At 40.3% G+C, this 13,298-nt stretch overlaps 1 non-coding gene across 1 annotated transcript; it reads left to right on the top strand.

Annotated features, from left to right (window-relative positions):
- Positions 1–4,897: 4,897 nt before the first annotated feature.
- On the top strand, positions 4,898–5,053 carry LOC131828224 (U1 spliceosomal RNA). The gene has a single exon (XR_009352294.1). It is a non-coding gene; the product is annotated as a U1 spliceosomal RNA (small nuclear RNA).
- Positions 5,054–13,298: the final 8,245 nt, after the last annotated feature.

Genomic DNA, 13,298 nt, shown 5'->3' with positions numbered 1-13,298 from the left:
GTCCCCCTCAACCCCAGAGGAAATAGAGATGCAGAAGCACTTCACGTGAAGTCCTCTCCTGAAAAACCCAGTATGAGTGATCACTGAAGGCCATTTCTGAAGTTATTTCTATAATGGGCATTTGCTGAAAACGGAAGAAAATGAAGGATGCTAATGTTCAAATATCATGAAGCTCGATATTGTACACATCAGGACATTTCACATTTAACTTAATGAGTCACCCAAATGTTCACTGACCGGTTGCCTTCTTAAACTTGAAGACTAAATTTTTTTCTTACTCAGGAGTCTGCTCTGTATGTGGCTTCCCCCCTTAATATGTAGGATATTACGGCCCTGAAAATATTACTGATGCAGATTTTATGCCCAGACCATTGAGTCTACTTAGATATGTCATACTCATAAAAGCTCATGTTTATTGAAGAGGGTTATTAAATTTACTGTAAGATTTCATAAAGACCTTTTTAGGTGAAAAACGCTGGGTAGAACGGTTTGAGTGGATGCTTTATAAACCTTCTACGAGTAAAAAAAAAAGAAGTTCTAAATGCAAATGTCTTTCATGGAAAGTAAAAGCAATTTGTTTTTCTCATTAGGTGCTGGGGAGTCAGCTATCATGAAGATGACAGATTTTGAGACCTACGAAATCAGAGCCAGCTTTCTTTAACAGAGGACCACTAGCTGCTTATCTTCTCTATCAAAATGAGCATTCCATTCTAAGGTTAGGTACAGATATATAAATGTCTGCCTGGTTTGGGAATGGTTCTGTTCGAATGCTAGATATATTACGGAGAGGACTGCAAGACATTTAGTTTAAAACACACACACACACACACGTGCGCGCGCGCACACACATACACATACACTTATGCATGCGCATGCACGAACACACACACTGTTACCGAATACACTGTAATTAAAGATATTCATCACTATGTTCATTTGAACTGGTACAATAAGACTATCTCATACTGTTTCTCTTCATTACTATGCAAGGCCAGAGCTTATATTTCTTGATTTGGAATGATGCCAGAGAGTCATTTCAATATTTGAGCTTTATACATTATTATTAATCATGGTGATGATGTACTTTTCAATATTCATGGTACTTTGTAACAATTTTTATTAGCTCTTTCTCTTAACAGCTGAATCAGGTCAAGAAAAACCACTACTACTCTTGCAGGTGAAGAAACAGAGGCACAGAGAGACACGTGACTTCTGGGTCACACACATGGAGCAAAACCCACAGTCTTGTATTTGTACATTCTGACACTGGGGTACTTCTCACAAATTCTTTTTTTTTTCTTGAGGATAAGTTTTCATTTTAGTAGTTTGAGATATATTTGGGAAGCTTAAAAGATACCGTTGAGCAACACAATGTTGGGTACGTGATAGGTTTTCAATAAATAGTAGCTAAAGAAATGTTAAAATATTCATTGGCAGTTCAGAGCACAAGATTTTTAAAATAATGCGTTGTTTGTGTGGAAGTAACATATTTTGAGTTAATGAATGGTAATTGGAATAGGATACCAGTTAGTGGGTAAGTTGGATATATCGCCTGGTTCAGAGTTAAGCGATAAATCACTGTAGGATAATAATGAAAGCATATGTCTCCAACAGCTTTTCTGTAAAGGTGTGATATTCTAAATGTAAACTAGTGGACCAAAGAGATAGTGAAGATTTATTTGCTCTCTGTTGGCAGAAATAGATTTCTTTCCTTAGCCTAATAATGAGGATGCATTAAAAATGTTTGTATAATAACCTCAGTTAAAATTATAAAAAAAGTACTATAATTAGAATGCTTACAAACCCCAGAGGGCCATCACAGCCTTAATATCATTGAGACAGACTGCATCCCACGAACCTAGCCGTTCCCGGTGTATGACAGAAATGTAACGCCATGTATTTGTGGCTGATGACAAGCACATTATCCCATCAGTTAATCTGTATCCATCAGTGTCTTTGTGTTTCACTCCCATATTGCTTTGGAAATGTCTGGATACAGTGTCTTGACAAATTCTAATTTAGGAGGTTTAAATATAGTTTGCTCCACTTTTACCCAAAAAGTCTATAATATTTGAAACATTTTTTCTTTAAAATTACGTTGTACAGTTCTATTATACTGTTCAAAGAAAATGTCTAGTCTGCAGGAGGACGGTCGGGTTCTGTGGTATACAGAACAGTCTTTGCTCCTTCCTACTGTAATGACCAGGAAGCTGGATGTTGTCTGTGTCCTCCAAGGAGAGCAGGGTAGACATTTGTCTCTGTTTTTACTTGTAATCTTTATGGAAGTATCATAACATACAATGTTATATTAGTGTCAACATTTGTCTCCGTTCTTAGGCTGTCTATCAGATCATTCATCATGGGACCCATTTTTCATACTGCTTGGATTTTGAATAATTTAGTAAAATTAAACAAGCCAATTTGCAGTTTGTTTTTAAAGGTATCATCGTAGGCAGCACTGTGAGTCATAATTCTAAGCTTAACACAACCTGCATTTACGCAAAGAAGATGTTTTCTATCCAGACTTGATTGTTTGGATCTAATTCCGACCCTTGGCCTTATTTGAATCACCTTTGGCAGTCAAAGAAGGAGAGAAGAGAGGAATCGGGGCCAAAAAACACAGGCTTCTTATGCCTGAAGGTTTGGGGGATCCAGGGGTTTGAGGCAGTCCTATGTTTCTGGGGGCAATGCTGTCTTATATCCTCACGATGAATTTGGGGATTGGCTGAGCAAAGGCTTCTCATGCGTGAGGCGCAGTACTGCATCTGCTAAGACCTCAGAAGAGAATCCTTATAACTAGCATCTGCTGTATTCTCATTAAATATTTGACCTGGGTTTGGGATGGCCTGAACCTTATATCCTGGAGGAGAGATCCCACTCCCATGATGCTGGCAGCTTGGGGAGCACCACATTGAAATAAGGAGGCAGGGGTCACCCATAAAACAGGCGTAATAACAGCACTCTGTGAGTCATGTTCAGTAAGATATTGGGCAAAAGGATGTATCTGGGCTTGTGTGACAGCGGAGTCCACTTGTCCCCGTCACCGTATCATCTGCTTTGCCAGCAATACATTTCCAATGACTGAGCACATTATGCACAGTGGGTGGGATTAGAATGTTTTCAGGAATCTTTAATGCCTTCCTATCTTGTGAATGGTTTCCTTAGGCAAACACTCATTTCAAAACATGTGCCTCCTTAAGAGTACGCTTACTGTGATAAGCACCAAGTAAGGGACAGAATGGTTGAATTACCATATTGTACACCTGAAACTAACATAACTGTATGTTAATTATGCTGAAATGCAAATGAAAAAATATATACTCCTTAAATACACAGTTGTTGGAGGGGCGATTGCGTTAAATGGGGGCTGCAACTTTAGTTTTTGTTGTTTAACCATTGTCTCTTCCTCCCCTGCCCCCCACCCATGCCCAAAAGAAGAAAGAATCAAAATCACGTTGACACACAAAGAAAACAAACACCAAACTCCCCAAATGGTTTAGGTCACCAACTCTTGCAAAGACTTGGGGGTGATTCTCAAATCTAGAATCACTACTAATGAAAAGGAAGAAGTGCACTCTCCACCCCTGACCATTTGCTTAGTTATAAATAACGTAAAATCAGACACTTGCAGTAAAATTGCTTATCTTTTTTTTGGCAGGGGGGAGGGGGGAGGGGGGAGGGGGCAGAGGGAGAGGTAGAGACAGAGTCCCCAACAGGCTCCATGCCCAGTGTAAAGCTGTCATGGGGCTCGATCTCACCCCCCTGAGATCGTGACCTGAGCTGAAATCAAAAGCCTGATTCTTAACCGACTGAGCCACCCAGGTGCCCCAGTAAAATTGCTCTTTCAATTTTCAAAGTCTACAAATCTTAGGGAGGGCTCTTTGCTATTGCTGTTATAACACTGCAATAAGGTTAAAACCCAGTGAAGAATTGCAACAATCAGAGCAGTAATGATCGTTAATACATAATGATCAGGTGCCGTGTGCTCATTACTGTTCTGAGGGCTTTTACATATTTACTCATTGAATATAAGTAACTGTGAAGCACGTAGTTTACTTAGCCCCATCTTATGGATGAGGACACCGAGGTACAGAGGGGTTTAGTAATTGTCTAAGATCACATAGCGCATAAGGGACAGAGCTGTATTATGGACACAAGCAGTCTGACTCCAGACTTTGCATTCTTAAATACCCAACTCTTCATAACCCTTTTTGTAAAATCATTCATGCACCTCGTTTTGCTTATGTTTTACTAATCTGGTAGCTCACCAAGAGCAAACATTTACATGCATACTTGTTTCTTCCTTTTGGGCTTAATCTTTCTTGCTTAAAAATTTCCCTTTTGAATCCATGCACGTGATAAGAAATTAAAACTGGACAAAGAATCCAGAGCAAAAGAAGTCTCTCAGCCAGTTTGACTGGCTTTCCTTTGACTTTCCCCAGCTGGAGGCCACCCTTGTCCCCAGTTGCTTGAGTATCCTTCTAGAGATATTCTGTGCACATTGGAGCTTATATTTCACATCACTTTAAAAAAAGTGGTTGAAGTTTCTGAACAGTTTTAAACAGCAGCCTATTCACTTCAGTGACACCAAATGTGTCCCTGAAAACCAAGAGACCCAGACACTTAGATAATCGTATTCAGTTGGGCATATTGGCTGGGACACTCAAGTTTCTGCTGTCCCTAGCTTATGGGAAGCACAGCTAAGAAGGTTATAAATGTGACATGTTTAGTCTACTGGGACCCAGGGAGACACTGTGCTCAGAACCCTTGGCCATTTGCTACTGATAGCACCACCGAGGAGGGCCAGCAGAACCTGCTTCCAAGACAGTCTGTCCCAGAAGAAACACAGACATTTTTTCCAGTGGGGACACAAACTCTAGTTCAATGAGGATGTGTCATACGTACCTGGCAGGGGAGATATCATCGTCACGATGGTGCTTTTCCCAGGGCGAGGCTTATCCATTGCACGAAGGGGATGCTGACCTCTGCAGTTTCCCCAACTGTGGGAAACTCACAGCATAATCTGGAGTGGAGGACTCTGTCCATGCTTCCAAAAAAAAAAAAAAAAAAAAGTGTCTATGGGTACAAATCAAGGTAAAAATATGGGAATTTAAAAAAACAACTGTTTTTTTTTAAAAAGTGTATTTTCATTGATTTAGCAAGCCCACCTCTAGAAGTTTATCTAAAGACTTAGCTACATGGTTGTTCATGACAACCTTTTGGGGACAAACCAAAATAATCAAAAGCTGGGGCTTGGTTAAATAAATTACATTAACTGAATAAAGAGTCAGTGAACCATTAAAAAAATGAAAAGAATATTAAGTGACATAAAAAGTTGTTTACCATACATAGTTAAGTAGAAAGAGCAGCATGTAGAGAAGGATGTATGCAGAGCCACTGTATTTACTGGCTATGGGGAGTGTAATATGAGAGAGACCACCGGCAGGAGCTAGTGGGATGATTTACAAAAATATTAACCTTTTTTAGGTGGTAATAGGCAATTTTAATGAAGCTTTTCATTGCTTCTTTAAAATGTAAAAAACATAACAATGAATACGTTGCAGCTGTACCAAAAAAAAAAAACCCAAAAGACTTAAAAAAAAAAAGTTTAAGAATAATTAATGAGCTCTTCAAGAAACCAGTTGTAGATTGTTTACTAACCAGATGTTTAAATAGCTTTTTCTTGGTTATAATCTAATAGTTTTTCAAACATCTGCTAGCTTGTCTCTCTCCGACCTTTGAAATCCAACCCCTTCATGTACCACTGATTAAAATAGTGTGTGACCCCTTCACAATGTCTTCAGAGTATTATCTGGCAGGCAATTATTGTTTTTAATTTAGATGTGTTGTCTGAGCTTTGTTGAACAGACCCCAGACTCTTTCAGTGTGGACCTGCTGATAATAGTCATAGCGAACATTCACAGGACTTTCACCTGTCCTTTGAGCTGGGCAAAGTGTTTCACTAGCGGGGTCTCACTGAATCTCAATGGGGCACGGACTACAACTGTGTTCTCCTTACAGATGTGGAAACTGAGGCTCCAAGAGGTTGAGGAACCTGCCCACAGTTACAGAGTGGATAAAGTGGAAGAGACATTATTTCACAACGCAGGCTCTCAATCAGTATAAAAAGCTCTCCCGCCCATCTCTAAGACTGTGCCATCTCAGATTTGATGATCGGAGGTTTTTAAAGCATCTTATAAATCCCATTTTGTAGACAATGAAATTGAGCCAGGAAATGGGTGATGTGTACGTGCTCAGAAAATTAATCCGTGGAAAGGCAGATACAATCCAGCATCCCCTGGGTCTTGTCTCTGCATTTAGTGCTAACTCACTTTTCAGGAGAACATAAACCACCCCAGCGTCCTGCATGGCACCGTGACGACATAAGCGGAATGTGATTTTTTGAGCCACTCAATAATGGAGGAGATGGAAATCTTCCCACCTCATCTTGCTTATTACTGATTGTACACACAACCCTCACCCATCAAGATCATTTTCAAAAGATGATTACTTCAGTGTGCCCAGGCCTGCAGGACATAAGTACATGGGCAGTGGTGGTAAGAGCTATAATTATTCTTAATGGGAAAATATGCAGGTAATGACTTAGATGATCATGTATCTGTAATGTATGAGTTCCAAAGCCCAATGAAGTAATTAAGCAATCTGCAAACATGCAGGGGAAAAAGCCGGAAATGAAAAAGAACCAGAATCATGTTCCTTTGGAAATAACTGGCAAACTTTCTAAAAGAGGAGTCATAAACGGAAGAGCTCTTTTTCATCGATCAGTGCATCTATCTACCTGTCCATCCTTCCATCCAGCTGGCTTGCTGGGTTTTACGGGCAAAAATGTTTCCATCTTAGAGTATTTGTCAGGGGCCAGGTTTTCCAAGTTATCAGCTCAAAGGATAGTATTTGTTCTTTCTGGAATGTCAATTTGCATATAGCTTTGCCCTTATTGAGTGCGTTCACTTACCCGAGCCCTTCTCTTGCTCAAGAGCAGTGGCAGGAGAGAGCAGGATGAGTCCCCACAGACTGGAAGCTCTGAGTGCAAATTCTACCTCCGCAGTTCTATGGTTAACCTTGGTAGTTGCGCTCTTCTTTAGGGTGATGATTCTTACTTCCTGGAGGGGGTTCTAGGAGAAAGTGCTCCATTGTGACACAGCTGTGAGCTGCGTACCTATTAAGTGTAGCCATTATCATTCCTACTGGTTGGTTTCTTTTTCCTGTCTCGTGAATGAACAATCCAAGGCACAGTGATTTGTCCTAAGGCATAGAACTGGTTGGAGGCAGAAAACTCAGATTTTTTTTTTTTTTTTTTTTTTTTTAATTTTTTATTTTTTATAAACATATATTTTTTATATACATATATTTTTATCCCCAGGTCTGTGAATCACCAGGTTTACACACTTCACAGCACTCACCAAATCACATACCCTCCCCAATGTCCATAATCCCACCCCCTTCTCCCCAACCCCCTCCCCCCGGCAACCCTCAGTTTGTTTTGTGAGATTAAGAGTCACTTATGGTTTGTCTGAACTCAGATTTTTTGCTTGTTTTGAGTTCAAGGTGGTATGTTCTCAAGCAAGAGAGAGAGGGAAAAGAAAAAAGAAAAAAGAGAGGGTTTGGGGGTTGATCTTGGGGCTGCAATAAGTCTAGGCATCAATAATAAAAGATTTTCTAACAACAGGCTCTTTCAAATGGTAGGTGTAGAGAAACTATTTGTAAACATGTAAACCAGTCCAATCAAAGGGGGTACTTTTGAGGAATACTAAACCAATATATTAGTCTTTGGAAGGATTTATGGAGTAAAAGGCAGGGAGGAAATGGCCAGATTAGGGCTGTCCGGGGAGCAATTAGCAGCACTTACCAACTATTAAAGCACTTGGTCCTTAGAAAACACAACAGAAATTCAGAGAGAAAGGGCTTTTTTCCCTCCCCCTTTGAAAGTGCAGGCTCTCTGATGCTTAAAGCAAAAGTGTTGTTGTGAAGTTTGTAGGAGGTTGTCCTATGATTAATTCATGCTGTAGCTTTTAAGTTTCTGTATAGTCGTATCCCGGGTTATGATTTTATCACTGTCACTAACAAAGCAGCTTCAGGCCAAGGGAGGATTTTGAGTTGGGAGACCTCAAAGAACCCACAGAAAATGCTGAGGATGTTAGTGGTCGCCCAGTAGGTGGCAGCCTTCCCTCTGAGTTAAAGCCTCTCTGTTCCCTAGCAAGACACTCAAGAGAGCAGGGTGGGTGGGGGAAGCTTCTGGCTTTATTTATTTAAAAACAACAACAACAACAACAAAACAAACAAAAAATTGCCCCCCCCCCGGCTTTAAAGACGCACTGGGGAAAATGGCAAGTAAGGAAGGTATGGCATTAAAACTTTCTCCTTTCCTATTCCTACTGGTTAATTACTTGCTGGCTTCTACTTAGATAAAGGGCTTCTGGTTTAAGGTTGCATTGTTTTGTATGATACCATGCTAAGATCCTAATTGTATCTCCCACTATTGAATATTCTTATTATTTTTCTAACATTTTGTAAAAGATACTGGATTTCTTTAAATAAAAAGGCAAGTAAATATACTACATGCGCAGATATAAACTTATTTTTGGGGAGAAAAATGTTTTATTAGTGTTTCATTCCATCTGGGTGAACAAAAAAATCGTGAACCACCCTCCCTCCCCCACCAAGCGCTTGTGAGCACTGACCTATGGTTTGTGGTTGTGGTCACTCCTTTTGGAGCCTGGCACTCACTCTCTGTCATCTCATTCCGGCTCCATCCTTGTTGTTTCCAGGTGAGGCTGGCTGTTTCCTCTGTTGCCTCTGAAGTTGTAGGTCCAGCCTCTTAGGCTACATGTCTCTATATTTCTTGGTTAAGGAAAAGGAAAGAAGATGAGTGTGTATGTGGTGGGGGGAGGGTAAGGAGAAGAGCTAACATTCATTGATTCCTTAGCTTGTACCAGGCACTGTACTAGTTATAAATATTATCTCACAAAATTCTTTTTTTTTTTTTTTAAAGATTTTATTTATTTATTTGACAGACAGAGATCACATGTAGGCAGAGAGGCAGGCAGAGAGAGAGGAAGGGAAGCAGGCTCCCTGCTGAGCAGAGAGCCCAATGGCTCCATCCCAGGACCCTGGGATGGTGACCTGAGCTGAAGGCAGAGGCTTTAACCCACTGAGCCACCCAGGTGCCCCTATCTCATAAAATTCTTAAGTGAGGGGGCTGGAGGTGATAGGAATGGGATTGATAGTGTCTCCAATTTAAGATGAGGGAAATGAAGACTCAAAGAGATTAAGTAACTTGCCCCTGGTCACTCAGCTGGTAAGAGCCAGGATATGAGATAAAAGCTTTATGTCAGGGATGTTCAAATTTATTTCTAATTCCCCCACTCCATTTTAAAGGTGCATTGGCATTTACCCTTGAGCTATGTAGAACAAGCGCTTTGTCAGCAGAACAACCCTGTTGTGGATCCTCTGCCTTAGTATGATGTATGCATTTCATCTTCTTCAAATTAAAAACCTTTAAGAGCCAGAAACACACAGTCCTAACTCTCAACTTGAACCTAAGCTCTTTTTACACTAGAATTCAGACTTGTGCGGGCATCTCTAGAGGACCTGGTCAGTTAATCTTTAAGAGTTGATTTGCATGAGGAGGAGGAGCCTGAATCTGGACAAAGACATGCCTAGAGATTGGAGGGGAGGAGTTAGCAAGATTTCTGTGTCTTAGGATCATCCAGCTCTGCCAGAGTGATGAAAATTAGGGACTAAAAATAGAATCTGAAAGCAGCATTTGAAAACTCAGTAAGACATGTGGAGCCCTCTCTACTGGGGTCTCACGTTATAAACGAGGTCAGAAAGGTATTAAATGAGGAGAAATGTTTCTTCATCTCAGCCCCATCCAAATGTACAGCATCACCCATATCAGTTTTGACTTTGACTCTTTGGAGTGTCATTAGCAAAAGAGAAGGGGAGGCCCAATCTTGGTCAATGGGCTCCAGGGAGAAAACTGTTTCATAACTGTTATGTGGTGATGAATCAGGGAAACCCCAGTTATCCAAAGACGAAATAATGACCAAATGCTTTGTATTGGGTTTGGGATTTTGAGGCAGAGGAATTTGGCATAGTCTCAAATTATACCACGAGGGCAGCTCTTATTTGATTTACTCAAAAGGCAACTCTGGTTCTCACCCATTTAATGGGTCTCTTGAGGTGAGATTCATGAGGAGGTAATGAGCAGACAAGAAATCTTGCTTAATTAGGTCTTCAGTTGATATTAACATGATATTAACATGATCTGTATTCCCTTTAATCCCCCTTCCTGCCATCTAACCCATTTCTGAAGGGCAGAGTAATTAGTAAAAGAAAAGGGACAGGCTCCATCCAGGCTTGGTGATAGAAGTAGGGGTAATGCTTTTCTAAAAATAACTTCCAAAGAGAGGAGGACAAGATTGTTGTTGCCTTCAAGCATTTGAAGACCCATTTTATGAAAGACACATCATACTTATTTTGTATGCCTCAAGAGGTAGAACTTGGGCCATTGAGTAAAAGTTATAGGGATGGAGATGTTAGCTAAATCAATGTGAGGGAGAATTAGAGACTGTCAAAGCAATGCAGAGGTGGAATGGGCTGCTTTAGAAGAGAGTGAAATCTTTGCCACTGGAGATGTCTAAGCAGAGATCAGAAGCCACCTGGTGGGATTATCCTAGAAAGAGGGAATGGGAAGGGTGAGAGTAGCTGACTTTTAAGTTCTTTCCAAACTTGGGGTTCTGAGATTCTGTGTTCATAAACTAGACCACCTGGATTTTATGAATCTAGTAAAAGTATTCTTTTTTAGAGTAAAAAAATCTTTTCCTATGACTGTAGAAATTAGTCCAATAGTCCAAACAAAACAAGAAAGCTTAAGCTTCCTTCACCCTTGAGTTTGACATAGGAGGACCTCAATTCCCCTATTTCATAGGATGAAAATTAAACAAGTGTGCCCAGTGATGTGATCCTGTTTCTGAAAGTAAGTACCTTGCCTCTATTCTATTGCTGCATCAGTCTGGAGAAAAGATGAGTTGCTTTACTGGTAATCCATTCACAACAAGTATTTTGTGAGTTTTTGTAGTATTTTCTTAAGATTTGGAAGTTACAGGGTGGAAATTTTATGTATAATTCACATCTTTTCTTCATTTCCTGCCTGTATTACTCTTTCTTTTTCCTTTCCTAACAAGGAAATTCTTCATGCAGATCAGTTCTGTGAACACTTAAGTTTTTTGAGATTTGGTTTTCCAATCTGTATTAGTCAGGATAGGAGACATATTAACTCTAAAATATTACAGGCTTCTACCTCAAAACTTTTCTTTCCCATTTTTGGTTGATGTTCAGTATGGGTCATCAAAGAACTCTATTCCATAGAGCCTCTCGGGGACTCAGGGTGAGAGAGACTCCATTTCAACACGTAAGCACTCTTATATGCTTCTACTTCAAAACAACACATGATGTCACCTCCAAAGCCCATTGGTCAGAATATTCCCCACTTGGTTCCACCAGCTGTAAGGAGGTAGGAAATACAGGGAAACCATAGCAGAGTTGGTAAGCATTACCGTTTCTGCCTCCTACTCAAAGCAGAAACTTTCCCAATCAAGATGGCTCCCTCCTCAAAAGGAATTCTCATAATTCTTAATAAAAGAATGGCATTTTACCTTTGACTTACATTCATATTCTCATGTTAATTTTGCCACAACTCAGCAATAACTTCTGAGGTAACTCTTTGAATTAGGAAGGTAAGAACTCTGCTCAGCTGAGGTTATTATTAAGTTTCTTGCCCAACTTAATGGGCAGTATTTAAAAAGTTTAGAAGAAGCCGTAATTATTCAAATGCAATACATTAGCTTGGGGTCACAAATTATTTCTGGTTTAGAAAGAAAGTTATTATGGGGATATGGACTTTATTCTTTCAGTTTTACTATGCCTATATTTTTTTGAGCCAAGGCAGTCTTTAATAGCATTAACCTAGTTTTTAATAGCATTGGTTTGCACATCAATATTTCTATTATTTGAGAATGTATTGTTGACTGCTAGTTAAAGATGCTTGAGGATTTTCATTACTTCTGACAAAGTTGATGGTAAAAGACAAATATTCTAATCGAGGTTTTAATAGTTTCCCACATTTGTTTTATCTTTTCAGAAACTGCAGTGTACTCTGACAAGCTCAGGTTTTAGATTTTTGTTCCGTCTTGGCAGTTGTTTATGGTTCTGGAGTGTACTCTGCCTCTCAGTTTTCGAGAATTGCTATTCTAGTCCAGGATTCTGGTTAGGGTATTTTGTCACTGAGCATTTTGCTCCCCACTTAAAAAAAATGGCTTCTAATTTAGGCTGGCCTTCCCTTGTGTACTCTTCTGTGCATTTTGGGTAAATATCTCTGAAAGATAAACTTGTGCATGGGCAGGTTGCCTCAGGCAATTCCTGTAAAGTGGTTAATGTCAACATGAGTGAGACATTATCTTAGGAACATATGCTTTCTCAAAATGCCATATTTATGCCAAAAAGCAAACGCACAGTTTACCAAAGCAATCAACCTGATAAAAATCAAAGCAAAAGCACCCACCAAATAAAAAGTGTGGTAAAAGCATTTTTAATATTGTTTTAGTCATTAATGTGGATGGTCTCTGACCCTGCTTTCTGCCAGTGAGGACACTAAGACCCAGATGGGGCAGAGACACATCCAAGAGCACAATGAGAATTTCAAGGGCCAAATGTAGGTTCTGTGTTGTTGAACAATGATAAAATGGTGCCCTAGAAAATCCCAGGTGTGGGGGAGATGAGAAGGCTGAAAGACAAAGAAATCAAGCAGCCTCCTATATGGTTACTCATTGATTGCTTCACTTAAACACACATGCAATTTTTTTTAAAAAAAATATTGTATTTATTTGACAGAGTTAGAGAGAGAGCACAAGTAAGCAGAGCGTCGGAGAGGGGGAGAGAGAGAAGCAGGCTCTCTGCCGAGCAGGGAGCCCGATGTGGGGCTCGATCCCAGGACCCTGGAATCATGACCTGAGCCGAAGGCAGCTGCTTAACCAACTGAGCCACCCGGGCGCCCCCACACATGCAATTTTTAAAAAAATTTTATTTGACAGAGATCACAAGTAGTCAGAGAGGCAGGCAGAGAGAGAGGAGAGGAAGCAGGCTCCCTGCCAAGTACAGAGTCCGATGTGGGACTTGATCTCAGGACCCTGGGATCATGACCTGAGCCGAAGGTAGAGGCTTTAACCCACTGAGCCACCCAGATGCCTCACACATGCAATTTTTACCAAGAGTCAGAT

Source organism: Mustela lutreola, chromosome 3 (genome assembly GCF_030435805.1).
Source record: "Mustela lutreola isolate mMusLut2 chromosome 3, mMusLut2.pri, whole genome shotgun sequence".
Classification (NCBI taxonomy): Eukaryota; Metazoa; Chordata; class Mammalia; order Carnivora; family Mustelidae; genus Mustela; species Mustela lutreola.
Note: the sequence above shows the minus strand (reverse complement) of the source record. Positions and strands in the feature narration are given on the sequence as shown.